The sequence below is a fragment of the Hypanus sabinus genome, chromosome X1 (assembly GCF_030144855.1).
Source record: "Hypanus sabinus isolate sHypSab1 chromosome X1, sHypSab1.hap1, whole genome shotgun sequence".
In the NCBI taxonomy this organism is placed as follows: Eukaryota; Metazoa; Chordata; class Chondrichthyes; order Myliobatiformes; family Dasyatidae; genus Hypanus; species Hypanus sabinus.
Genome location: NC_082738.1, coordinates 39,860,228 through 39,886,502, shown reverse-complemented (window position 1 = coordinate 39,886,502; position 26,275 = coordinate 39,860,228). Strand labels below are relative to the sequence as shown.

General features: G+C 40.7%; 1 protein-coding gene and 1 long non-coding RNA gene across 7 annotated transcripts in view; one reads left to right on the top strand and one right to left on the bottom strand.

Moving 5' to 3' along the window:
* Positions 1-26,275, bottom strand: part of LOC132384860 (thyroid hormone receptor alpha) — a 459,686-nt gene that overhangs the window by 321,771 nt on the left and 111,640 nt on the right. The gene's annotated exons all lie outside the window — the stretch shown is intronic.
* On the top strand, positions 12,166-26,201 carry LOC132384480 (uncharacterized). Its single transcript, XR_009508908.1, has 3 exons — positions 12,166-12,432; positions 18,663-18,751; positions 26,028-26,201. It is a non-coding gene; the product is annotated as an uncharacterized LOC132384480 (long non-coding RNA).

Genomic DNA, 26,275 nt, shown 5'->3' with positions numbered 1-26,275 from the left:
ACCGACTATAAAATAATAGCAAAAATTTTATCTAATAGATTATCTAAATACTTACCAAAATTAATACATATGGATCAAACAGGTCTTATCAAAAATAGACAATCGGCAGATAATGTAACTCAGTTACTTAGCATAATTCATTTGGCACAAAAGAGGGAGGAAACGAGTGTGGCAGTTGCCTTAGATGCAGAAAAAGCATTTGATAGATTGGAATGGGATTTTTTATTTAAGGTATTGGAAAAATATGGATTAGGAGTATCTTTTATAAAATGGATTAAAACCTTAAATACTAATCCCAAAGCTAAAGTAGTGACAAATGGTCAAATTTCAACATCATTTCAGTTAACAAGGTCAACTAGACAAGGTTGTCCATTATCACCTGATTTACTTGTCTTGGCGATAGAACCATTAGCTGAATTAATTAGAATGGACCCAGATATTATGGGTTTCAGAGTTAACCAGGAGAAATAGAAGATTAATTTATTTGCTGACAATGTTTTGCTTTATTTAACAAACCCATTGTATTCGCTGCGTAAATTATCTTCTAGATTGGAAGAATATGGGAAAATATCAGGGTACAAAATAAATTGGGATAAAAGTGAAATTCTACCCCTTACTAAAGGAGATTATAGTCAATGTCAACTAATAACTCAATTTAGATGGCCGATAAATGGTATATTTAGGTATAAGAGTTGAGAATGATATAAAGAATTTATATAAATTAAATTATTTGCCATTATTGAAAAAAATTCAAGAGGATCTTGATAAATGGATGATGTTACCAATAACATTAATAGGTAGAGTCAATGCTGTAAAAATGAATATATTCCCTAGATTACAATATTTATTCCAAACATTACCAATACAATTACGGCAGAAATTTTTTCAAGAGTTAAATAAATGTGTGAGGAAGTTCCTTTGGAAAGGCAAGATGTCAAGAATATCGTTGGTAAAATTGACATGGAAATTTGACCTAGGAAGGTTACAACTTCCAAACTTTAAGAATTATTATAAAGCAAATCAACTTAGATTTATTGCATCTTCTTTTGATGAAGATAAACCGGCATGGATTAGAATAGAATTAGACAAAATAGGAGAAAATATACCTGAAGATTTTATATATAAGTGGGAATCTAAATGGATACAGGAAAAGAAAGAATCTCCTATATTAAAACATTTGACTGATTTATGGGATAAGATAAATGTTGATGATGAGATAAAGAAATCTTTATTAGCAAAGAGACCTTTAATTCAAAATAAACTTATTCCTTTTACAATGGATAACCAACTTTTATACAATTGGTTTCAAAAAGGGATTAGATATATAGGAGATTGTTTTGAAGGAGGTATATTAATGTCATTTGATCAATTAAAGAATAAATACAAAATATCAAACAACACTCTTTTTTGTTATTTCCAATTAAGGGCTTATTTAAGAGATAAATTGGGTCAAACAATGTTATTGCCGAAACCTAATGAAATAGAAACTTTAATTCAAAAAGGAAAAATTTTAAAAATTATTTCTTGTATGTATAGTTTGATTCAAAAACAGGTAATTAAACAAGGAATTCATAAGTCAAGACAAAAATGGGAAACTGATTTGAATATTAAAATTGAAGAAACAAGTTGGTCAAGACTATGTCTTGACAGTATGACAAATACAACAAATGTCTGGTTAAGATTAGTGCATATAATTTTTTACATCAATTATATATTACACCACAAAAAATAAATAAATTAAACCCAAATTTATCTGATCAATGTTTTCGATGTAATCAAGAAATTGGTACTTTTTTACACTCTACTTGGTCTTGTTTTAAAATTCAACCTTTTTGGACAAATTTAAGAGTTTTATTGGAACACAACTTCCACATAATCCAATATTATTTTTACTAGGCGATATTGAACGGATAAAACCGAAATCCAAACTGAATAAGTATCAGAAAGAATTCATAAAAATTGCATTGGCAGTAGCCAAAAAGACTATTGCAGTTACTTGGAAATCGGATTCATACTTAAGTATAGATCGTTGGAAGAATGAAATTTTCAGCTGCATTCCACTTGAAAAAATTACTTATAATTAAGAGATAAATATGAAATATTTCTGAAAATTTGGTGCCCTTATTTACAAAAGATAGGATTAAATATATAGATGCTCCGAAGATAAAATTATTGGTTATTTGGGGAAAGAAATAAATACATATACTAAAGCTATTATGAACTCCATGGAGCATGTGGGGATCTTCCGATATCCAGGCATTCTTTCTTTCTTTCTTTTTCCTTCTCTTTTTTTTTCTCTTTCTACAGGGATATGTTAGGGGGGAGGGGTGGGAAGGGTTGATAATTTTTTTTTCCTTCTGTAACCATTTGAAAATTCAATAAAAAAATTATATTAAAAAAGATATAAATAAGTAATGCAAAAAGAGAGTAAAAAGTGAGGTAGCGTTTATGGGTTCATGGGCCATTCAGAAATTTGATGGCAGACGAGAAGAAGCTGTTCCTAAATTCTCCCTGTTGGCAGTAGTGCAATCACTTGAGTTGAGTATGGTGCTTCTCTATTGGTGGGTTCTCAGGTGGCTGGAGAGGCCGACCTGGGATCCACATGTTCTGCTGCACGTGTGGGCGAGAGTAAGTGGTGGCTGTAATTGGTGGTTAGGCCTTTCGGCTTGTCAGTGCCTTCTTTCACAACTACTGCTTTTTCTCCATGGCACAGTGGAAATCGTTTTCATATAGCTCAGCTACCACTCAAACAGAATTCCTCCCTGTGCATCTATTGAGTGCAATGTCTTCCCAGTCTTTGGATGCAATGTTGAATTTCTTCAGGCTAATTATGATGTTATCATTGAAGCCTGAAGAAATCTGATCGCTGATGGTAGCAATGATAAGAGGGCATGTCCTGGATGTGAGGGGTCCTTATGATGGTGGTAGACAAAGAATAGTCCTCAGAGCTGATAGATAAATAATATGTCCCCACAGAGGATATAAAGAAAATCCTCGTGTATGGGTAGAAAAATTAGTACTAAGTAATTAACGTAGAAAATAAAGTATCTCATATTCAAATAGAGCTTTACAGATTTTGCAAGGTTATGTGACCTCGACAGAGCAATCTTTGCATAACAATGTTTCAGTGTAGAAATGCACTTGTGCTAGTACATTGCATTTCCCTGCAGGTTTAAGGAAATCATAGGGAAATATTACTTGAGAACGATCTGATTAAAAAAAAACAGATGCTGGAAAATCTGAAATAAGAGATTTATCTGGGCTAGACGGCCTATATGGGCACGAATGGCTCAATTGATCGCGGTGTACTTCAAAGGTTGTCACAACTGTACTGTGCTATATTGTCCTATGTTCTAGTTCTAATACCAGAAAATGCCAGGAATACTCAGTAGGTCAGGCAGCACTTGAGAAGAGAGAAAATTACTTATTTCAACATTTCAGGTCAATTTTATCTCCACTCATGCTGCCTGACTTGCTGAGTATTTCCAATAATTTCTGCTCATGCATTAATTTTGTTGCAATATTTGTTTTCCAAAAAATATGTATTCTTCAAAAGGTTATCTCTTTTGGAAACTAATTTTTGACAGCTCATGTAGTTGCTGTTATAATATTTCCTACAGGCCAGTTAAATTTTGTGCCAACCTCATTAGGGGAACAAAAGTGGAGAGAATAAGTAGTTTTCAATTCCTTGGAGTTAACTCCATGGAAGTGTCATCATAAAGAAGGCATTGCGGTGCCTCTACTTTCTCATAAGATTGTATAGATTCTGCATGTCACCAAAAAATGTCACAAATGTCTACAGAGTCACATTCAAGAGTATCTGAACTGATTGTATCACAGCCTGGTATGGAAACACCAATGTCCAGAAACAGAGAAGGCTACAGTATATCACAGGTGAAGTCTTCCCCACCAATGAACACATTTACATAAAACGCTACCACAAGAATGCAACATCCATCATCAAAGACCCCTACCATCCAGGACATGCTCTATTCTTACTACTACCATTGGGCAGGAGGTACAGAAGTCCCAGACCACCAGGTTATTGCCCTACAACCATCAGGCTCCTGAACTGGTGTAGATAATTTCAATCACCACTATTTGGAATAGGGTCCAAAACCTACAGACCTTTCAAAAATTCTTTACAACTCATGTTCTCAGTCTTATTTTTTACTTGCAATTTATCTTCTTTTGCATGTTGGTTGTTTGTCTGTTTTTGTCTGTTAAGTATAGTTTTTTGTAAATTCTATGGTATTTCTTATTTTCCTGTAAATGCCAGCAAGAAAATGAATTTTAAGGTAATTTATAGTAGCATATACTGTACGTACTTTGATGATAAATTAGTTTTTGAACTTTTTATCTGGTAAGTGTAGGACTTTCCAATGTACAGAAACAATAGTCCCAGATCTACTGATGATTTGAGAGCACAGATTCACACTCTTTGGTTCCACTAGTTAAGTATAATTGTGTGGAGAAGTGTTGGACGAGGATTTACCTATCATATCCTACTCTTGAGTGATCTGTCACGGGATTAGCAACCTCTTGATTCCAATAAAGCATATCAGACTGTGGACTAGCAAACTCATGCAAAGATAAATTCCTTTTTAATTATTCCACTTCATTGTTTATAAGTAATTTTGTGTTTATAATTAACTTATAGTTAACGATTTTACTTTATTAAGTAACTTACTTTAGTTCCAATTGCTGATAAATATCTCTAGAGAGAAGAGTCATTCAATCCTTTCAAAAGTTACTCAAAGTTCAAAGTTCAATGTAAATTTATTATCAATGTACATACTGTACACTCAGTGGCCACATTATTAGACACACCCTGTACCTAATAAAGAGGCCACTGAGTGTATGTTTGTGATCTTCTGTTGCTGTAGCCCATCCACTTCAGGGTTCAATGTGTTTTGCATTCAGAGATGCTCTTCTGCACACCACTGTTGTAACGTGTGGTTATTTGAGTTACTGTCACCTTCCAGTCAGCTTGAACCAGTCTGGCCATTCTCCTCTGACCTCTCTCATTAACAAGTTGTTTTTGCCCACAGAACTGCTGCTCACTGGATGTTTTTTTTTGTTTTTCACATCATTCTCTATAAATTCTAGAGACTGTTGTGTATAAAAATAACAATTTTTGAGATCATCATACCACTCATCTGGCACCAACAACTGTTCCACAGTCAAAGATACTTGATCCCATTTCTTCCCTGATTCTGATGTTTGGTCTGAACAATGACTGAACCTCTTGACCATGTCAGCATGCTTTTATGCACTGCGTTTCTGCCACATGATTGGCTGATTAGATGTTTGCATTATCGAGCAGGTATATCGGTGTACCTACTAATGTGGCCACTGACAGTATATGGTACCACACACTACCTTGAGATTCATTTTCTTGCAGACATTTACAGGAAAACAAAGAAATACAATAGAATTTATGAAAAAATATACATAACAAAAACTGTCAAATGTCCAATATGGAAAAGGAGACAATTTGTGTAAATTGGTTGTGGAATCAGTTCAGTATTGAGGGTATTCAGTATTGAAGTTAGCCACAGTGATTCAGCAACCTAATGTTTGTATGGTAATAACTGCTGTCCAAATGTTATTGAACATCATATTTGCAGATATTCTCGGCCCCCAATCATCACAGAATCCTTTCTTGCCATTCCTCTTCTCCTCTCTATATCAGCTATCTTTCCTCTCCACCCTCAGTACTAATGCAGGGTTCCGACCTGAAACATCAGCAATTTCTTTCCTTCCCCCGATTCTGCTGAGTTCCTCCAACAGACTGTATGCAGATATCTGTGTACATAATGTAAATTCTACTCCATAGAGCGATGTGTGTTTAATCAGAGTATACAGGGAACAAACAGGAAAGTGAACAAGACTTCAAACCGATTATGACTTCATTGAAAGGCAAAGCCAGCTCAGGGCCCATCTGTGCTTCTGGTTCATATGTGCAAATTAATTCATGTTTGAGACTTACATTTAATTTGATACTTCCAATAATTTTTATCATTACTATCCTCAGTATCCTCAGGACAACAGTCAAAATAAGAACTTGGAAGCCATAACACTGCTTAAAATTCATGTGCAGATGGATTGTAAAACTTTATATTGTAATGTTATTCCTTGGGTGCCTTCAATTCTGCCACCATTTAAGACATGACATGCAGTTGCAGCCAGCACAAATATTGAACTAGAAATGATGAGATGAGGGCATAAAAAGTATTAGACTTAATCATCTCAAAAATAGGTCATCGCCGAATTTTAGACTTAATAGATGTTAACAATTACCAACTTTCCAGAGTGGCAGCCACACAATCACTCAGCTATCAGGCTTTTGTCAGTTGAAAGCATTTCATGATAGGATCTGCGCAGTAAATATCGATATTTGATGTTTAATTTTGTTCTGATAGGTATAAAGTACAGATTCATAGAAATTCATAGCAGTGGAAGAGGTCATTCTGCTGAAAGCAGCATTTCAGACTAATTGCATCTTCCAGGCTTTTGCTGCTTAGTAAATTTGCTGTAGGCTTCAGAAAGCATCTATGACACTTTCAGACAGAAAGTTCCAGATCCTGATTTCTGGAACTTTCTTCAGTACCCAGTCATACTTCTACTTAATACTTAAATAGAATATAAAAATATACAATGAATGTACATTTTACATGTACATTTTTAAAAATTCTTCTTCCCATTTTAGATCTAAAATCCCCTCAGATTCACTGAGCCTTTTACAGTTTATAAGGCAATTATTTAATCATTTACATGATGTGGACACCACTGGTAAGGCAACGATATGTTCATTGTCCTTGAGATAGTATTAGCAGAGAAATCCTTGGTTTGTTCCCAGTAGTGATGAAGGAAAGATATATTTCATAAAGATAAAGATTAGCTTTATTTGCCACATGTGCATCAAAACATACAGTAAAACATCTTGTTTGCACCAGTGACTAACACAGTCCGGGGCAGCCCTCAGGTGTCGCTATGCGTGTGGCGGCAGCACAGTGTGCCCACAACTTACTAATCCTAACTCATGTGTCTCTTGGAGTGTGGGAGGAAACCAGAGCACCTGGAGGTAACCCACACGGTCACTGGGAGAACTTATAGACAGTGGCAGGAATTGAACCCCGATCGTCTGATCACTGGCATTGTAAAGCATAATGCTAACCACTAGAGTGAAATCTGCAAGTGATGGTACTTCCATGTGTCTGCTATCCTTTTTGGTAGTAGGGTTTCGGATTTGTGTGGTCCTTCTAAAATCTATCTATGAGTAACCACAATCCAGTCATATTTGGAGGGAATATCTAAGGTAGCAGAGAGGCTTCACGGGGCTGGAATTTTAACTCCTGCTGATCAGTGGTGTGGAGCAATTAATTCACCACATTAACATGGTGGTGGATGAGGACTCAGATGCAACAAAGGAACATTTAACTTGCTCTTTTACATGATTCTGAATGCCAAGTAAACAAGTTATGAAAGATATCAATAAGATCGAAAGAGCACAGAGAAAATTTACAAGGATGTTCCGGGACTTGAGGACCTCAGTTACAGGGAAAGGTTGAATAGGCTAGGACTCTACTCAGTGGAGCATAGGAGAATGAGTGGTGATTTGATACAGGTATATAATTATGAGGGGTATAGCTAGGGTAAGTGCAAGCAGACATTTTCCACTGACGTTGGGTGAGATTAGAACTAGGGTTCATAGATTACTGAAATATTTAAGGGGAACCTGGAGGGATCTTTTTCATTCAGAGGGTGGTGAGAGCTGTCAGCAGATGTGGTGGATGCAAGTTTGATTGCAACATTTAATTGGTTTGGGTAGGTACATGGATGGGAGGAGTGTGGAGGGCTATGGTCCAGGTGAGAGTTGATGGGGCTAGGCATAATTGGGCACAGACCAGATGGGCTGAAGGACGTTTCTGTGCTTCATGATGCTATGTTAATATATTTAAAAAACTGAGGCCAGGCTGAGAAAAGTTCCCGAGGCCTACAGTCTCTGAGTTCTATGTCTTTCCTGCATCCCATTTGATCATGAGATATCCCTCCTCTCTCCCCCTCTCCTGTCCACCCTACTAATCTGCCTTCATAGATTTGGCTAACCACTAACAACCTTCCTGTGATGCCTGACTTGCATCCTATTCTACTGTCCATCTTTCCATTCTTACCAGAAATAGCTGAGCTGCTAATTACAAGAGTTAAATCTGCTTGGGCTCTTAAACTCAGCCCTGACCCACTGGCAAGTGGAGATCAGCTTGAAGCATCCACTGACTTAGATTCAGCAATTCAGCCGATTGAAGGCTGAAGCAACTTAACAATTATTTCACTGAGAGAAAAATTGCAAGGAAGGGTTGAAGATGGAGTCTTTGAATGAGCCGGGGAGACTGATGAATCAAATTTATGCTGCATTATTCAACAAATAATTGATTCAATGCTCCATCAGCACCAAAACAACAATACATCCCAGTTGCACATTGCCTGCCATTTCTAACATACTGTGCAGGTAGCAATGACCATCCGCACTGTTGCAAGAAAACAGTAATTTGAGTGTTGAAGGAAATAGTAAGCACATCCAATGATGTGTCTTTCACTAGCCTGGCTACTCATTCAGCTCTCACCATGAGAGACACTAATTGGATTGACTGGTAGATTTGATCATTTCACAAATATAGAGTGAAGACTGCTGCAGGTTTTCCTCCAACAGTCTGTCTGCCTCCACGAAGGAGGGATTTTAACGAGAAGTTTCTGAATGGCTCTGGGTTGGAAGGGGAAGTAGGATCATTTCAGCAAAAATGCCAAACACTTTCAGGTCATTTTAATTTGCAGACTTGGTCTTTCACCTTTATTCTTGCTCCCTCCATCTCCCCTGTTAGCGGAGTAAACTCAGGCAGATTAAAAATCATGGGCTCTGGAAGCCACCAATGTTGACTGGGGGGGGGGGTGGGAGGGAAAAGGGGGGAAGGTTGAGGACATTGATATCATTACATAATTGTGGTTGGGAGGCACAGACATTCCCTGTGGACCTTGCAAGGGTCTCTGATTCTTCCCCACAACCACTTCTGAGCAAAGCCACAGCTGACTAATAGAATAATCGGTTGTGTGGTACTGTAGCAGTTTGCGTGTTGATATTACAGCTCAGGATGTCAGAGTTCAATTCCGACATCCTTTGTATGCAAGTTTGTACGTACCTTCCCGTGTGTGTGTCAGTTTCCTCCCACAGTCTAAAGATGTACTGCTTAATAGGTTAATTAGTCATTGTAAATTGCTCTGTGATTAAGCTAGGGTTAAATCGGTGGACTGCTTGGTGGTACGGCTTGAAAATAAAACTAAAATAATTCTAATATCCTAATGGGATTCCCAGCTGAGTCAGGCAGGACTCTCTCTACATATTAACACACTACTACAGTAGTGATAGATGAATATGAGCAGGTTTGGAATGATAAGAATTTGTACAGCTTTATCAAATCTCAGCATGTCTGAACCTGCTAGACTTTGGTGGGATAAAATCCACCCACAAATTCTACAAGATCTCCATATGGATTGTGCTATGAATACATTTGCTACATCAAAGGTCCAAATAACTTTCCTTAGATATATTGTTCATAATGCATGTCAAAAAGCTAGATAGATTTCATATTTAAATAGCCTTTATTGTATCTTTAGTTATAACAAAGCAGTCTGTTACTTATGAAATGTATTACTGTTATAGAGCCAAATACAGTAGGCAAACAGAACATAGCAAGACAAAGTCTCATAAACCACAAATGAATAAATGACTCAATAATCTCTTTTTGATGGTTTGCTTTGAGAGGGATCTTGGCCACAATACCTGGAGGACTCTCCTGCTCTTCTGGAAATAGCACATTGTCATTTTTATTTCCACTTGAGTAAGCAGATAAGATTTTGGTTGAACTGGAAAGATGATACCCCCTTACAGTAACAGCATAACCTCAAGTTCGGCAACAAGGTTTACATGCTTACCTCCTTCTTGCTGCTTAAACTCGACATTTCTGATCCAAAGGAGAGAATATTACGAACTGAATCAAGCCAATGTCATGTATGGCATTAATAAGTTCCAAGTAAACTTATTATCAAAGTACGTGTATGATATACAACACTGAGATTCATTTTCCTGTGAACATAGTCAATAAATCTAAAGAAGAGCAACTAAAACAGGATCAATGAAAGATTAACCAGAGTACACAAGACAACAAACTGTGCAAATATAAATATCCATAAATAGCAATAAGTAATGAGAACATGAGATAAAGAGTCCTTAAAGTGAGATCATTGGTTGTGAAACATTTCAATGATTTACTGATATTATTCCATTATTTAGATTTATTAATGTTGATATTGATCGTTATGAGTCAGAATGAAATTTATCACCACTGACATATGTCGTGAAATTGTTCTGCAGCGGCAGTACTCTGCAATACATTAAGAAGTTACTATAAATTACAGTAAAAAATATAAAAAATAAATAAATAGTCCAAAAAGAGAGCAAAATAGTGAGGTAGTGTTCGTAGACATTCTGATGGCGGAGAGGAAGAAGCTGTTTTTAAAATGTTGAGTGTGCGTCTTCAGGCTCCTGTATTTCTTCCTTGATGGTAGTAGAGAAGAGGGCATGACCTGGATAACGAGGGTCCTTAATGCTGGATGCCACATTCTTGAGGCATCGCCTTTTGAATATGTCCTTGATGTTGCAGAGGTTATTGCCCATGAAGGAGCTGGCTGAGTTTACAACGCTTTGCAGCTTGTTCTGTTCCTGCACCACAATGATGAAACCAGTCGGACAGCATTTTCCGGTGGATCTTGGCATAGACGACGTTGACAGCATGCTTAGTACCCGTACAACCACCTACACTTAAATTGTGATTCTGAAACTTATCTTACTTCAATCCATACACAAGAAATGCTCATTTCATGTGCCTGTTTTTTTTGCCTGATCGTGCTGATGAGGCCCTGGAAGGGTAGAGGCTGTTTGTCATGACTGACTATTAACACAACTGAGACCGGCATTCAACCTGCCCAGCTCAAGGTGCAAGCATTCCTAAAATCACCGATTAGATTAGGAAGCAAAGCCCAATGATCAAAATATGAAAATTCAAGCTGCTGTATGGTGCCTACTGATCTATTCCCCGCCCACTCTTTGGTAAATCGGACTACTAGGCTGTATTCTTTCTCCCAGCCTACAAACTGAAACATGAGGATCCAATACAGAAATGCTGGTCTGAGAAAATAGAGTTTCTATACAACTGCTTTTGAGTCAGCAGACTCCTTCATATTCAGAACGCAGCAGCCAACTGATGCACCATCAATAACTTGCTCTGAGACGTAAGGCGAGATATCGGCTTTTATTGACTGGAAGAAGGAACAAGCAGTGAGTGACCACCATACTACATCCTGGAGACTGAGAGGCCGGGCTCAGGCCTCAATCGCCTTTATACAGGGGTCTGTGGGATGAGCCACAGGAGCAGTCAGCAGGGGGCGTGTCCAGACAGGTATATGTAGTTCACCACACTAGTAGACCACATCCTTACTGCTGTTTGGGGATCTGTTTACAACTCCCATCAGGGTCTTCTTACCCTTCCAGTCCCTTAACTCTACCCGCAATGATTCAACAACTTCCGACCCTATGTCACCTCTTTCTAATAGGCTTTTATTAGCTGCAAGAGAGCACGATTAGCTGCAAGAGACCACCACACAACATCCTGGAGACTGAGGGGGGAGCAGTGCCTCCAATCGCCTTTATACAGGGGTCTGAGGGAGGAGCCACAGGAGCAGTCAGCAGGGGGAGTGTCCAGACAGGTATATGTTGTTCACCACACCAACCTAGATAAGTATGTCACCAAGTCACAGACTTTATCAGCACGTATGGAGAGAACTTTACACCACAGATGTTCCCAAATCATGGATGAAGTGAGGGATAGCCTTCCATCTGAAGTCCAGGTCAGTGGAGTCCTAATTGAGCAACATGACCCAAAAAAGAAATCAAGATACAAACTTTGTAAAGCTATTGAGGATATCCTAGAGATAGGGGCCCTTGTGGCATTTTGTCATGACAAAGCACATCATGACTTCAGAACCAGGCTTGCTTCCAAATCTCTCAATAACCTTGATTGAGGAGAACCTATTAATCTCAAGCTTGACGTATTCAATTGACCTGGCACCCACAGCTTTCAGCATAATTAACCATGACCCAGTTACTGTTTAAACACTCCCGCCCTGAATGGAAGATTCAAATTCTGTGCTTTCAGAACCTGCTATTGCACTCCAGCAGAGGACTCAGCCGTGCCCAGATTCCCCGTCCTTAGGTAGAGGAGTCATTTCTCAGTTTCTGCAATGATAAACTTAGCAAGGACTCGCAATCCTACTGATTTCAATGGGAATATATGCCGCAGATGTAAAGCAATGGGAAAGGTAAGCTCCTCGTTTTAAGTTATTTTGGTTTAGTTTAATATCATATTAATATATGCACCTCTAGGTGCCTAGCTATTTTAATATTTAACTATTTTAATATTATTAATTATTTTTAAAGATGAAGAGAATAACAGATTAGCTTTAATTGTCACATGCACATTGATGAAGTGAAATGCATCAATTGCATCAACAACCAACACAGTCTGAGGATGTGCTAGGATGTCTGAGGACATGATTCCGGTGCCAACATTGCATGTCCACAATTTACTATCCTATACATCTTTGGAATGTGGGAGGAAACCAGAGCACCCAGAGGAAGCCCATGCGATGAAGAGAACATACAAACTCTTTACAGACTGTGGTGGGAATTGAAATGGCAGTAAAGCATTATGCTAACTGCTATGCAAACATGCTATCCACCTTATTATTTGCTTAACTTATAATAGTTTTTATTAATGTTTCAGTATGCTAGAAAACTTCAACGATTCACACAAGTTTTGCCAGCCTACAACCTAGCAGCAGGGATTTCTGACTGTCAAAGCAGTCAAAAGGAGTCTTAGGACAGAGTTACTTTAGCACTTATGAAGCACTCCTTTAAGGGAAAGAGACACAACATTGAAAGTGGTCCAACTATGGCAAAATTAAAGATCGTATTTCATCTGAGGAAATGGCTTATCAAATTGCTAGAGAAAGCAGAAAGTCTGTGGATTGAGAGTACTTTAGAACTCAACAAAAGATGACCCAGAAATGATAAGATAAAATGGAATGTGACGGTAAATTAGCGAGAAATATAGATCATAAGACAAAAGAGCAGAATTAGACTATTCGACCCATCAAGTCTGCTACACCATTCTATCATGGTTGATTTATTATCTCTCTCAACCCCATTCTTCTACCTTCTCCCCCTAATCTTTGATACTCATACTAATTATGAACCTATCAACCTCTGCTTTAAATATCCCCAATGACTTGGCTTCCACAGCAGGCTGTGGCAATGAATTCCACAGATTGACCATCCTCTGGCAAAGCAGATTTCTCTGCAACTCTGATCTAAAGAGACATCCTTCTATTCTGAGGCTGTGCCCTCTGGTCCACCATTATAGGAGACATCCTTTCCATGTTCACTCTTAAAATCAGATGATAAGTGTTTGTTTCAGCATTTAGAAGGAAAAGACTAGCAAGAGCAAATGACAGGAAAGGGAGAATTTATAATCCAAATATGGAAATAGCCAAGGAAAACAAGTGCTTTCCGTCTTCCTTCATGGAAGAAAACAGAAAAAAAATCTCTCAGAAATATTGTAGGTTCAGTGAAAATGAGGAAGTCAAAGAAATTAGTATAAATACTACTAGAGACACTAATAAGCTAAAAACTGCAAAATTCAAGGGTTTAATGGTCCACATCCACATCTCAGTATTTTCTAAATTGAGATATCGAATGCTTTGGTTCTCATGCAGAAAATTTAGCAAAGTAATCAGTACCAACTTGATCAAGCAGGGGCAACATGCAGTTAACAGAGGAAATCATGTCTGACTAATCTATCAGAGTTCCTTGGGGAAGTACTTAGAGTAATGAGGGGGCACCAGTGAATGTAGTTAAAATTTGATTTTCAAAAGGCTTTCAATAAGGTTCCAGACAGGAGATTATTGAACAAAGTTATTATACACACGAAATCAGGGCAATATATTAGTGTGAATTGAGTGAGAGGTGGTCAGAAGATATAAAACAAGAAGATGGAATAAACAAGTTCTTCTTGAGTTAACAGGTTATGACTAATTGTCTGCCGTACAGATTGGGACCAAACGTTATACTTCCAGGGTTGCAGATGTTAGAAAACGTAGTGGGAATGGGAGTAGTGATGAGGACGCCAAGAGACTTCAAGTGGATAAGCTGAGCAAATGGATATCGACACCAGACAGAATACAATATGGAAATACCAGGTTACTTACTTCTATGGAAAGCAGAGAGATGCTGAGTAATTCTTAAATGGTGAGTGTTTAGAATGTGTACACAAGTCACTGAAAGTTAACATGGAGGAGCAGCAGATGGTTCGGAAACCAAAAGGTACACGGGCTTTTGCTGCCATAGGATATAAAGATGTCTTGTTATGATTATAAGAAGGCCAAGGTGAGCCAACTGTGAGCAACTTTGATTCCCTTACCTAAAAAAAGGGATATACTTGTTCTACAGCACATCTTCAGCAGACTGGTCTCAAGGATAACAGATCCATCATGAGGAGATATTGAGAAGCCTCTATTCTTTAGGTTTTAGGTTTGATAGAGAGGATATTTCTCCTGCTGAGGAGGGATCATTGTCTTAACATAAGGGATAGGTTATTTTGGACAGAAATTAGAAGAAATTTCTTCACTCAAAGCATGGTGAAACTTTGGAATTCCCTACACTCAAAAGCCATAGAGGCTCAGTCAGAGATTTCATTCAAAACTTAGATTAGTAGAGGCAGGAAGATACTGCTGAGGTAGAAGATGAACCACAATCTTTCTGAATGGTACAGAGACCCAAAGAGTGAACGGCCCACTGCAGCTCTTGTATGTTCTGATGTTCTCAATCCTAATTCCCACTGCCCCGCCTGCTGTAACTTCTTAGCAGCTAATATTCAAACCAATTGCTGAGTCAGAAATATCAGTCAGAATGGCACCAACAGAAACGGGTATCTTTGTAAATGATATAAGTATGAAACATGGCATCTATTGTGATTCAACGGAGATTTATTATGCTCTTGTGGTCATCCATTCCTAAATGTCTCTTTAACATTAGCTTTATAAATACAGTTTAAGTTAACCTGGCCCATTATTGGGTGGCATGGAGGGTCAATGACCCTCCTTTTAAATGATTTTCATAACTGAGCAGCTTGCCGGGCGAGTACAGAGGACACAAGACAGCTATACTGATGGCTCCAGAATGAAATATAAGATAAATCAAGTAATAACAGAAATTTTCCTTCCCCATAGAGCAGTCAAGAAGCAGATGAGATTGTATCAATAATTTATGACAGTTACTTGTTTCATAGTCACCATAACTGATACAAGAATTTTTATTTCAAGATCTAATTAATTTATGAACATTAAATTGTACTCATCTTACCCAGTTCTCACGAATGAACTCAAATTTGTATCTCCAGATTGACAGCTGGGTTCTCTGGACATTAATCTAGTAACTCAACCTTTGCGCCATCACATGGTTTGAATATACTCAGTGCACAAATAGGAATAGGAATAGTAAAGTTCTCCTCCTTCACAGGATAATGAAGAAAGCCTAAACTTTAAGCATCATTAGGTGTAGGAGAGGACCCCGGCGACTGAAAATGCCAGACTAATTACACTGGTCAATTATAATAGCCTCAAGCAATCGGCCTCCATTAACTGAAGGGGCAAGTTGTGCAGCACTCTACAAGCTATAGATACAGAGTGACAAGGGTTTCAGCATCCAAGCAAAGAAAGGAAATTACATAGATTATAAGAGGCATAGATGAAGTGGATAGCCAGAGATTTTTTCCCAGGGCAGAAATGGCTAATACCAAGGGGCATAATTTTAAGGTGATTGGAGGTATGTATAGGGAAGTTGTTAGAGATAAGTTCTTTACACTAGGAGTGTTGAGTGCATGGAACACCCAGCCAAGGATGGTGGTAGAGATAGATACAATAGGGCATTTAGGAAACTCTTAAATAGGCACTTAAATGATAGAAAAATGGAGGGCTATGTACAAAGGAAAGGTTAGATTGATTTTAGAGTTGGGACAACATTGTGGGCCAAAGGGCCTGTGCTATTTACTATGCACAAATGATGATCATCAACAAGATGTGTGTCTATGACTCCTTTAATACTGAGTTAACTGGGTGATCAGAACCTGACACAGAAGATGCTCCCTAACAAGAGATATTGCAGATGCTGGAAATCCAGAGCACCAGACTCAAAATGCTAGATGTCAACAGGTCAGGCAGCATCTATGGAAAGTCAAAGTTTCACAGCCGGGGCCCTTCGTCAGGACTGGGAAGAAAGGGGGAAGAAGCCAGAATGAGAAAGTAGGGGAGAGTTAGGAGTACAAGCCGGCAGGTGATAGGTGAAGGCAGGTGGGTGGGGGAAGGGGAATAAAGTAAGAAGCTGGGAGGTGATAGGTGGAAAAGGTAAAGGGCTGGAGAAGAAGAAAGTGGACCATGGAGAAAGAGGAGGAGGAAGGACACCAGGGGAAGGGATGATAGCCAGGCGAGAAGAGAAGAGGGGAGTAAGAGTGGGGAATAAAAGAAGAGGGAAGGAGGAGAGGGAAAAATTACTGGAAGTTCGAGAAATCAATGTTCATGCCATCAGGTTAGAGGCTACCCAGACAGAATATGAGGTGTTGCTCCTCCAGCCTGAGGTGTTCACTAAGGTGATCAAGTCTGTGTTGACCTTCTGTGGAACAACGTAGTCAGACCCATTCACTCATTCTTTCCCTTTGACTCTGCAAATTATTTTCCTTCAATTGCTGATCTAGTTTCTACTCATTTGTCTCAACTGACTGTTTCCACTATTCTAGATCATAACCATGTAGTGTAAAAGAATGTTTTGCAATTTTTGCTTATGATTTAAAATGCTTTTTCCTTGGGTAATCTACAAAATGGAAACAGCTTCCCTCTATCGACTTTATCTACACCTCGTGATTTTGTACACCTTTTTCTGCTGCCACAGGGCCAATTCTGTCTATTTTTGTAGGTTGAATCCTTCCTCCCTAGAAACATTAATGCAAATCCTATTTGCACCTTCACTCAGACATTCAGATTCTTCTCATGGAATGCTAACCAGAATTTAATGAAATACCTCAGCTGTGACTTTAACACGTTCTAATTGGATGGATCTGACACAGAAGGCTGAAAGGGCAAGACTTGACTCAGATCTGCACAGTACATTTTGTGAATGGCCCACGCATCGGCTGGTCTGACATTGATGGGGGATGTGGTCTGTTTCGATCTAGGTTGGAGCCCTGTTTGTGACATGGCAGACACAGTGGGTTGAAGCAGGTTAAGGCAACTGGGGAAAAAAGAACATGACACATTGAATTGATATTTGATCGTAATTACCATTATTAAGTATAAAAGATAAGCGTGGTCAACATAATATTTTCCTACTTTCCTTTGAATTATCTAAGTCCCTGCTTTAGAGGAAGCAGTCACAAGAGAGGCACATAAGATCATTAAATATAATATTACCATTATAAAATATAAAAGATAAATGTGGCCAACAGAATATCTTCCCAACTTTCTTCTGAATTATCCAAGACCCTGTTTTTGAGGAAGCAGTTACAAGAGTGACACATGATAAAATAACAGTTCAGGTGATCACGTGCTTGATTGAAAGGGTACATTTTGAGGAGCATCAGAGAGGAAGAGGTGGTTTGTAAGTAGACGTACAGGCTGCATAGCCCAAACAATTGCAGGCATTGCCACAAATGGCAAAGTGGTAAAAACCAGAGATGTGCACGAGACCATGAATAGAAGAGCACGATGACCCAGAGAAACAACAAACGAGAAGGGTTGGAGCTGTGTGGGGTTTGGAACATACTCCATAGTTCCAAGGACTCTTTACTAAGTGAAGGTACATAAGGTCAGCAGGCCATTTTGCAAGCCCAACAAGCACAGACCATGGGAAAATTATAAATTGGTCCCAATTACAAGCTTTAAAGGTCATTCACAATTGTTTACACACATTACACCATGTTAACTCTTGGACATTAGACAGCTTGCCCTTGCTGAGACACCTAGTATGATTAGTAGAGTGGTATGATTAAATGTCTTTACTGAGTCGTTATAGTGATGGTACACACTGAGCAGCTTACAGTGTGAGAGCTATAAACCAGGCCTGCTGAGATGAAAGGACATGCACACTTGGTGCCAAAATGAGAGTGAGCCCTCCGTGTGGAGGAGGCCCAGTCAAGTCACCACGCATGTGCACCAGCCACATTCTCGCAATTGATTTGATACAGTACAAGCTCATTCTTCCAAATATAACTATTCACAACGGAAGTCAAGCAGGAATGTGGATCAGGGTATTCTTCTTAGATATCAACCAACACCAGAAGTGATCCCTAAGGGGCTTGGATGCCTACATTAAACATTCGTTCTCATTTTCTCTCCTGACTGCACTAGGCAATTCTCTGCCAGTTGAGCAAGGCCTGCATTATTGATTTGTTTACTTAGACTGCACTAAACTTTCTTATACGTGTCCATTTTTCTGATTCCAGCATCGTTGCCTTTATTACCTATCCTTGTTCCCATTCGCAAAGGTGATAATGAGCCGCCTTCATGAACTGCTGCTGTGGCGCTACTGAAGGTACACCCACAGGAGTAGTAAGTGGTGAAATCCAGATTTAGATAGCACCAACGAAGGAATCACAATGTACTTCCAGGTCAGGGTGGAGTGCAAATCGTAGGAAAAGTGACTGTGATGCTGTTCCCATACACACGTTTCCCTGCCATTCAGTCTGGCAAATGCTCAGACAAGTAACTGCAGTGTATCTGTAGATAGTGCACAATACAGCCACTGTATTGAGTGACAGAGTAAGTGAGTGGGTACAAGTCAACTGTGCTTTGTTGTGCTGGATGATGTCGGGATTCTTGAGAGTCGGAACTGCAATGATCCAGGCCAGCAGAGAATATTACATCAGAGTCCGTACAGGCCAAAAGGCTTGGGGTCATTAGGGATAAAGATTCATTTTATTTGTACGTTGAAACATTGAAGCATACAGTGAAATGTGTTATTTGCATCAAATAATCTAGGAGTGCATGCACCTCCCTCCTCTACCCACCCATGTTCCCCCTCTCTGACTTCACCTGTCACCTTCCAGCTTGTACTCCTTCCCCTCCCCACCTTCTTATTCTGGCTTCTTCCCCATTCCTTTCCATCCTGATGAAGGGTTTCAGCCAGAAACATCGACTGATTATTTTGTTCCACACCTGCTGCCCGACCTGCTGTCTTCCTCTTGCATTTTGTGCATGTCACTTTGGATTTTCAGCATCGGCAGAATCTCTTGTGTTAGCTAGAGGCACAGCGCCTTCCATTGTCTAGGTTCTTCAGTACTACATACAGTAGGGACAGTGTCTGGTCCCAATAGCCATTGCTATATTTAGGGATTTCAGCACCATCTTAATAACACGTTGAGTGAAACAAATTGGCTGAAGTCTGGATTCTGGATCCTGTGATGGTGGGTGTCTCAAGATGAATCATCTGTTCAGGTGGAACTTAGTTAAAAATGCTTCAGCCTTTGCCTTTAGCACTCACACTGTAGTAGAGGATATTTCCGCATTCTCTTCATCCTGTTAGATGCTTCATTGTTTACCGCCATGTGATGGAACTTTAGAGCTTTGCGCTGATCCACTGGTTCTGCCTAGTCCCATTGATCTGCACCTCCATAGCTCTCCCATCCACGTGTCTATCCAAACTTCACTTATCTTCCCCAACCTCAGTGGAAAAAAAACCTGCTTGCATTTACCCTATCAATACCACTCATGATTTTGTATACCTCTATCAAATATCCCCTCATTCTCCTACGCTCCAGGGAATCCTACTTTAATTTGTGCCTATCAGGCACACTGTACAAGGATACACTTCATATTACTGCTCCCTGTAGGCGATATCAATGTCCTAAGGTTTCACATAACAGCTTTGGCCCTGTTCTCTTCCCTTGGCACGTCTCTCTAAATCCATTCTTCCAAATGCATAAAGGCCAGTTAAGTTCAACTCGATTTGTTAGAGAGTAATCAGTTTCAAAACAAGGAGAACTCTCAAAGCAAATGAGTGGTAACAGCAATTTAAATGGATATAATCAAAGCAGCTGATTTAGATCTGTGACATCTCATTAAAATATAACAATGCAGATTAATGAGTACTAAATGCTTTTTGGAACTCATCCCTTTATCAGATGCCAAAAATAATTAGACTTTATTCGTTAGGTTGACTTAGTTCTGACTTGCCTCTAGATACAGCGTTATGCTGCTGGTGTGCCACATTACGGATAAAATGTTAGAATGTCTCAGGTAGGCACAAAACAAACACCTGGTGTCATTTGAAGATCAGAACCATGGGCACTCCCTGCCAAAAATTCCTCCCTCAAACTATTGGATCATTCATTCATTACGTGATTACATAACATTGCCTTGTGTGAGTTGGCTGTCACATTTGGCAACAATAACTACTCCTCAAAAGTAATCTGTAGTTTGTATGGTACCTTCCGGAGAATCTGAAAGGCAAGACATAAATTGACCTGAAAAGTCAAACCAAAAAAAATGTCAGCACTTGAAATCTAAAATAAAAGCTGAAAATGCCTCCAAAACCTCAGCTAGTCAGGTGACATAGGTGGAAAGAGGAACAATCCATATTTTGAGTTTATGGCCCTTCATTAGAACGGGGGGGGGGGGGGGGGGAGGGAGAGAGAGAGGAGAGTGGGAGATGAGGAGAGGGGGGGAGAGGGGAGGAAGAGAGGAGGGGGGAGGGGAGGAAGAGAGGAGAGGGGGAGGGGAGGAAGAGAGGAGAGGGGGGAGGGGAGGAAGAGAGGAGAGGGGGAGGGGAGGAAGAGAGGAGAGGGGGAGGGGAGGAAGAGAGGAGAGGGGGGAGGGGAGGAAGAGAGGAGAGGGGGGAGGGGAGGAAGAGAGGAGAGGGGGGAGGGGAGGAAGAGAGGAGAGGGGGGAGGGGAGGAAGAGAGGAGAGGGGGGAGGGGAGGAAGAGAGGAGAGGGGGGAGGGGAGGAAGAGAGGAGAGGGGGGAGGGGAGGAAGAGAGGAGAGGGGGGAGGGGAGGAAGAGAGGAGAGGGGGGAGGGGAGGAAGAGAGGAGAGGGGGGAGGGGAGGAAGAGAGGAGAGGGGGGAGGGGAGGAAGAGAGGAGAGGGGGGAGGGGAGGAAGAGAGGAGAGGGGGAGGGGAAGAGAGGAGAGGGGGAGAGGGGGAGAGGGGAGAGGGGGAGAGGGGGAGAGGGGGAGAGGGGGAGAGGGGGAGAGGGGGAGAGGGGGAGAGGGGGAGAGGGGGAGAGGGGGAGAGGGGGAGAGGGGGAGAGGGGGAGAGGGGGAGGGGAGGAAGAGAGGAGAGGGGGAGGGGAAGAGAGGAGGGGGGAGGGGAAGAGAGGAGGTGGGAAGAGAGGAGAGGGGGAGGGGAAGAGAGGAGAGGGGGAGGGGAAGAGAGGAGAGGGGGAGGGGAAGAGAGGAGAGGGGGAGGGGAAGAGAGGAGAGGGGGAGGGGAAGAGAGGAGAGGGGAGGGGAAGAGAGGAGAGGGGGAGGGGAAGAGAGGAGAGGGGGAGGGGAAGAGAGGAGAGGGGGAGGGGAAGAGAGGAGAGGGGGAGGGGAAGAGAGGAGAGGGGGAGGGGAAGAGAGGAGAGGGGGAGGGGAAGAGAGGAGAGGGGGAGGGGAAGAGAGGAGAGGGGGAGGGGAAGAGAGGAGAGGGGGAGGGGAAGAGAGGAGAGGGGGAGGGGAAGAGAGGAGAGGGGGAGGGGAAGAGAGGAGAGGGGGAGAGGGGGAGAGGGGGAGAGGGGGAGAGGGGGAGAGGGGGAGAGGGGGAGAGGGGGAGAGGGGGAGAGGGGGAGAGGGGGGAGGGGGGAGGGGGGAGGGGGGAGGGGGAGAGGGGGGAGGGGGAGAGGGGGGAGGGGGAGAGGGGGGAGGGGGGAGGGGGAGAGGGGGAGAGGGGGAGAGGGGGAGAGGGGGAGAGGGGGAGGAGGGGGAGGAGGGGGAGGAGGGGGAGGAGGGGGAGGAGGGGGAGAGGGAGAGGAGAGAGAGAGAAAAAATCTCTCCAATCCCCAGTTATAGAGTCATAGTGGAATACATTTCAGCCTACCTATTCAGTTTATTCCCATCAATCCAACCCTGGACCATAGAACCTCCCATCAATGCACTTATTGAAATTTCTCTTAAATGTTGAAATCAAACCTTCTGTGGCAGCACATTCCACACTCTCACAACCCTCTGAGTGAAGATGTTCCCCCACAGGTTCCCCTTAAATATTCCAACAGAGTAAGTTTAAGAAAAGAAGTTCTGACAGAGGGTTGTAAACCTAAATCGTTGACTGTTTCTCTTTCTGCATATGCTGACTGACCTGAGCCTTCCAGGCATTTTATGTTTTTATGTAAATCCATCCATTTTTAAAAAATTATCCAATAACCATTGGAAACATTATCTTAATATAATCTACAACAGCTAGGAAGAAATTAACTACTCTTTCCAGCTGTCCTCCTAATCCTACTTTAATTTCTATTTCAAACTAAAGCAAATATCTTCAAATATTAATATTATAACAGTAGTAATGTTAAAGGTACATAGCTGTTGTTAGAAAATCATTGGCTTAACGTCTAGTGTAGGTTGTAAAAAGTGCCACATCAAATCTAAAACATCATTATGCAAATAAAAAGGCACATAATTGCAAACAACATAACCTCCTAGCATCCATGAACAATATCAAAGATACAATATTTCTCCATAATAATTTCTGAAAAGGTAATGAGAACATGTAATCTAGCAGTCTAAATTGTGAAACACTACAGTTTAGCTTCAAGTCCAGCTTACATTCAGTGGCCACTTTTTTAGGTACAGGAGGTACCTAACAAAGTGGTCACTGAGTCTATTTCTGTATGTTTGCGGTCTTCTGCTGCTGTAGTCCATCTACCTCAAGGTTCAACATGTTGTGCATTCAGAAATAACCTTCTGCACATCACTGTTGTAACGTGAGGTTATTTGAGTTTCTGTAGCCTTCCTGTCAGCTTGAATCAGTCTGGCCATTCTCCTCTGGCCTCTCTCATTAACAAGACATTTTCACCCACAGAACTGCAGCTCACTGGATGCTTTTTGTTTCTCATACCATTCTCTGTAAACTCTATAGACTACCGTGCTTGAAAACCCAAGGAGATCAGAGTTTCTGAGATACTCAGAAACCAACAATCATTCCATGGTCAAAGTCATTTAGATCACATTTCTTCCCCATTCTGCTGCTTGGCTGCATCTGAGTTGCTGCCACCTGATTGACTGATTAGATATTTGTATTAACAAGCAGGTGCACAGGTTTACCTAATAAAGTGGCCACACAGTGTATTTAAGGGTAGCTCCGCTTTGTAAAGTAGTGTTTGACCTGGAACAGAGAGTAGCATTGGGAGCAGGTCCCAATATCTGTCCTAATTTCTTACAGCCTAGGGAGACAATGGTCACAAAAAGTGGTACAGAATAGTGAAATCTAGAGTGGTTCCAGCTTACTCTGTGCTTATTGGACACACAACACAGTGCTTAGAATTAGTGCAGGATGAGCCCTTTCGAGGTCTAATATTCATGAAGGAATGCAGCCAAAAGAAACCAAGTTAATTGAAAATCCAACTGGCCTGCTTTAAAGATTAATCTCATTGAGGAAATTTTACTAATAGTTGCATTTAACAAACACAAAAGACTGAACACATTTAAATAAGTGGCACTGTTCCCTTGTGGACTTAATGCTTCAATTTTGCTGTTATACTATCATTGTAACTAAAAATCTGCCCCATGGGCACTTTTTTTTTCATAATATGAGCAGAACTGTAATATGAAAGCTGTACCATGTGTGAATAGTGTTGAAAGAAGAACAGTGGGTTGTACTGTATTCATTTAATTGGAACAGGGAACATAGAACAGTAGAGCACCAGAACAGGCCTTTTGTCCCACAGTGTTGTGCTAAACCAATTCAATTACTAATCAAATGGCTAACTGAACTAATCCCCTCTGCCTACACAATGCCAATATCTTTTCATTTACCTCAAATTCATGTGCTTGTCTAAACATCTCTCAATTTCTAATGTATCTGCCTCTACCATCACCACAAGCAGTGCATTGCAGGCACCCACCACTCTGTAAAATAAAACTTGCCTCCAACATCTCCTTTAAAATTACCCTCTCTTACCTTAAATCCATGGTATTAAATCCTCTGGTATTAGACATTTCAACCTTGGGAAAAATGATACTGTCTGTCTACTCTATCTATGCCTATCATAATTTTATGAACCTCAGATCTCCCCTCAGCCTCTGCTGCTCCAGAGAAAACAACCTAGGTTTGGCCAACCTCTCATTATAGCACATGCCCTCTACACCAGGCAGCATCTTGAGGAAGGATCTTTGAATGGAAGTCTAAAGTGGAGCTTGAGTGGATTGAACTGGAAGAGCTCTGAGATATCAGATCGAGAAGTGTCAGAAGGAGGTTCCTCAGCATAAACCATTCATTCCAGCTTCTCCTCAATAGGAGGCAGGCTTCAGGAATCTGTCCATACAGTTACCCACAAAATTACAATTATTAAGCCTGTTTGTAAATATTATAAATCTTCAGTCAACTTTTAGCAAATCCAACAATTGTTGAATGTGAGAACACTCCTAGATTACATCTTGGCAAGAAACAACTGTTATGAAACTGGCCTCTCTCGATGTGAAACAACAGATAAAGGTAGTTGATACAAGTGTTTGCTGAAACAAAGATCATTTAGAAATGCAAGGGCCCCTTGGAACTTAAAATTTGATTATCAGTTAAAAAGTAACTTGTGGAAGCGTTTAGCAGATGCAAGTGCTCAAACTCTTTGTTCGAACTCAATTTCCCTTTCTTTAAGTGATTAAAAATATCTCCTCAAACTCATCTTTGACAGCCCTACTGTAGGCTCCTAACTGAAAATTTAACTTGATCTTAACGTTTTTTAAAAATGACCAATCTGCTATATTTTTCCAACATACTTCCATTTTACACACAATCCCAACGTGCAGCTTGAACTATACACATTCAAATGTTTGTATTTAAAGACTTTCATTAAGTGTGGGATGACCCTTGTGGTTTAAGCTTCACAGAGTCTATGAAATTGGCAATGGTTGTGAAAGCCACACAAAGAGCAATCTGAAAGAATTTTGTACTTCTCTGGGCCACAAGGCAACCAATCAATATTGAGAACTCTCTCTTGCCATGCAAACTGGAAGCCAACACATTTAAGCTAACTGCTCCAAATTAGAGACTCACCTACCATTAACTAGTGACAAATACCAGCCTATGAAGTTGACAAGCATGAAACTGGCAGCGTCAGGGTAAAAGACTAATTCTCTTGATACTTAGCTTTTAAAGACAGTTCAGACCCCAGGACTTTGTATCATATCCTGAGCACCCACAGATGCCCTAATCCCACAGGAAGCTCAGCAATCTGCCTTTCCTAAATTGTAAGACTGAAAAACTTGCTGACTCCAGTGAACACACACAAAATACTGGAGGAACTCAGCAGGCGAGGCAGCATCAATAGAAAAGAGTACAGTCCATGCTTTGGGCCAAGACCCTTCAGTGGACTGGAGAGTAAAAGATGAGGAGTCAGAGTTAGGAGGTGGGGGAGGGGAGGAAGAAACACAAGGTGATAGGGGAAACCGGGGGAGGGAGAGGGGTGAAGAGCTGGGAAGTTGATTGGTGAAAGAGATACAGGGCTGGAGAAGGGGGAGTCTGACTGGAGAGAACAGAAGGCCATGGAAGAAAGAAAAAGAGGGAGGAGCACCAGAGGGAGGCAATGGGCAGGCAAGGAGATAAGGTGAGAGGGGGAAAAGGCGATGGGTCCGAAGGGTCTCGGTCTGAAATGTTGACTGTTTACTCTTTTCCACAGATGCTGCCTGGCCTGCTGAGTTTCTCCAGCATTTTGTGTGTGCTGCCTGGATTTCCAGCATCTGCAGATTTTCTCTTGTTTGTGACTCCAGAGAAGGCGGATCCTGGCCAATGACAACAGTTTCAAGTTATCATATAATCTGTGGTAAAACATGCAGAGGAATAAAGAAATTAATAAGGCAATGCAGAAACTTCTAAATTTCTGGTCTCTTCATTTGAAATGAGGTTCTCTTGAATATGAATATCTGA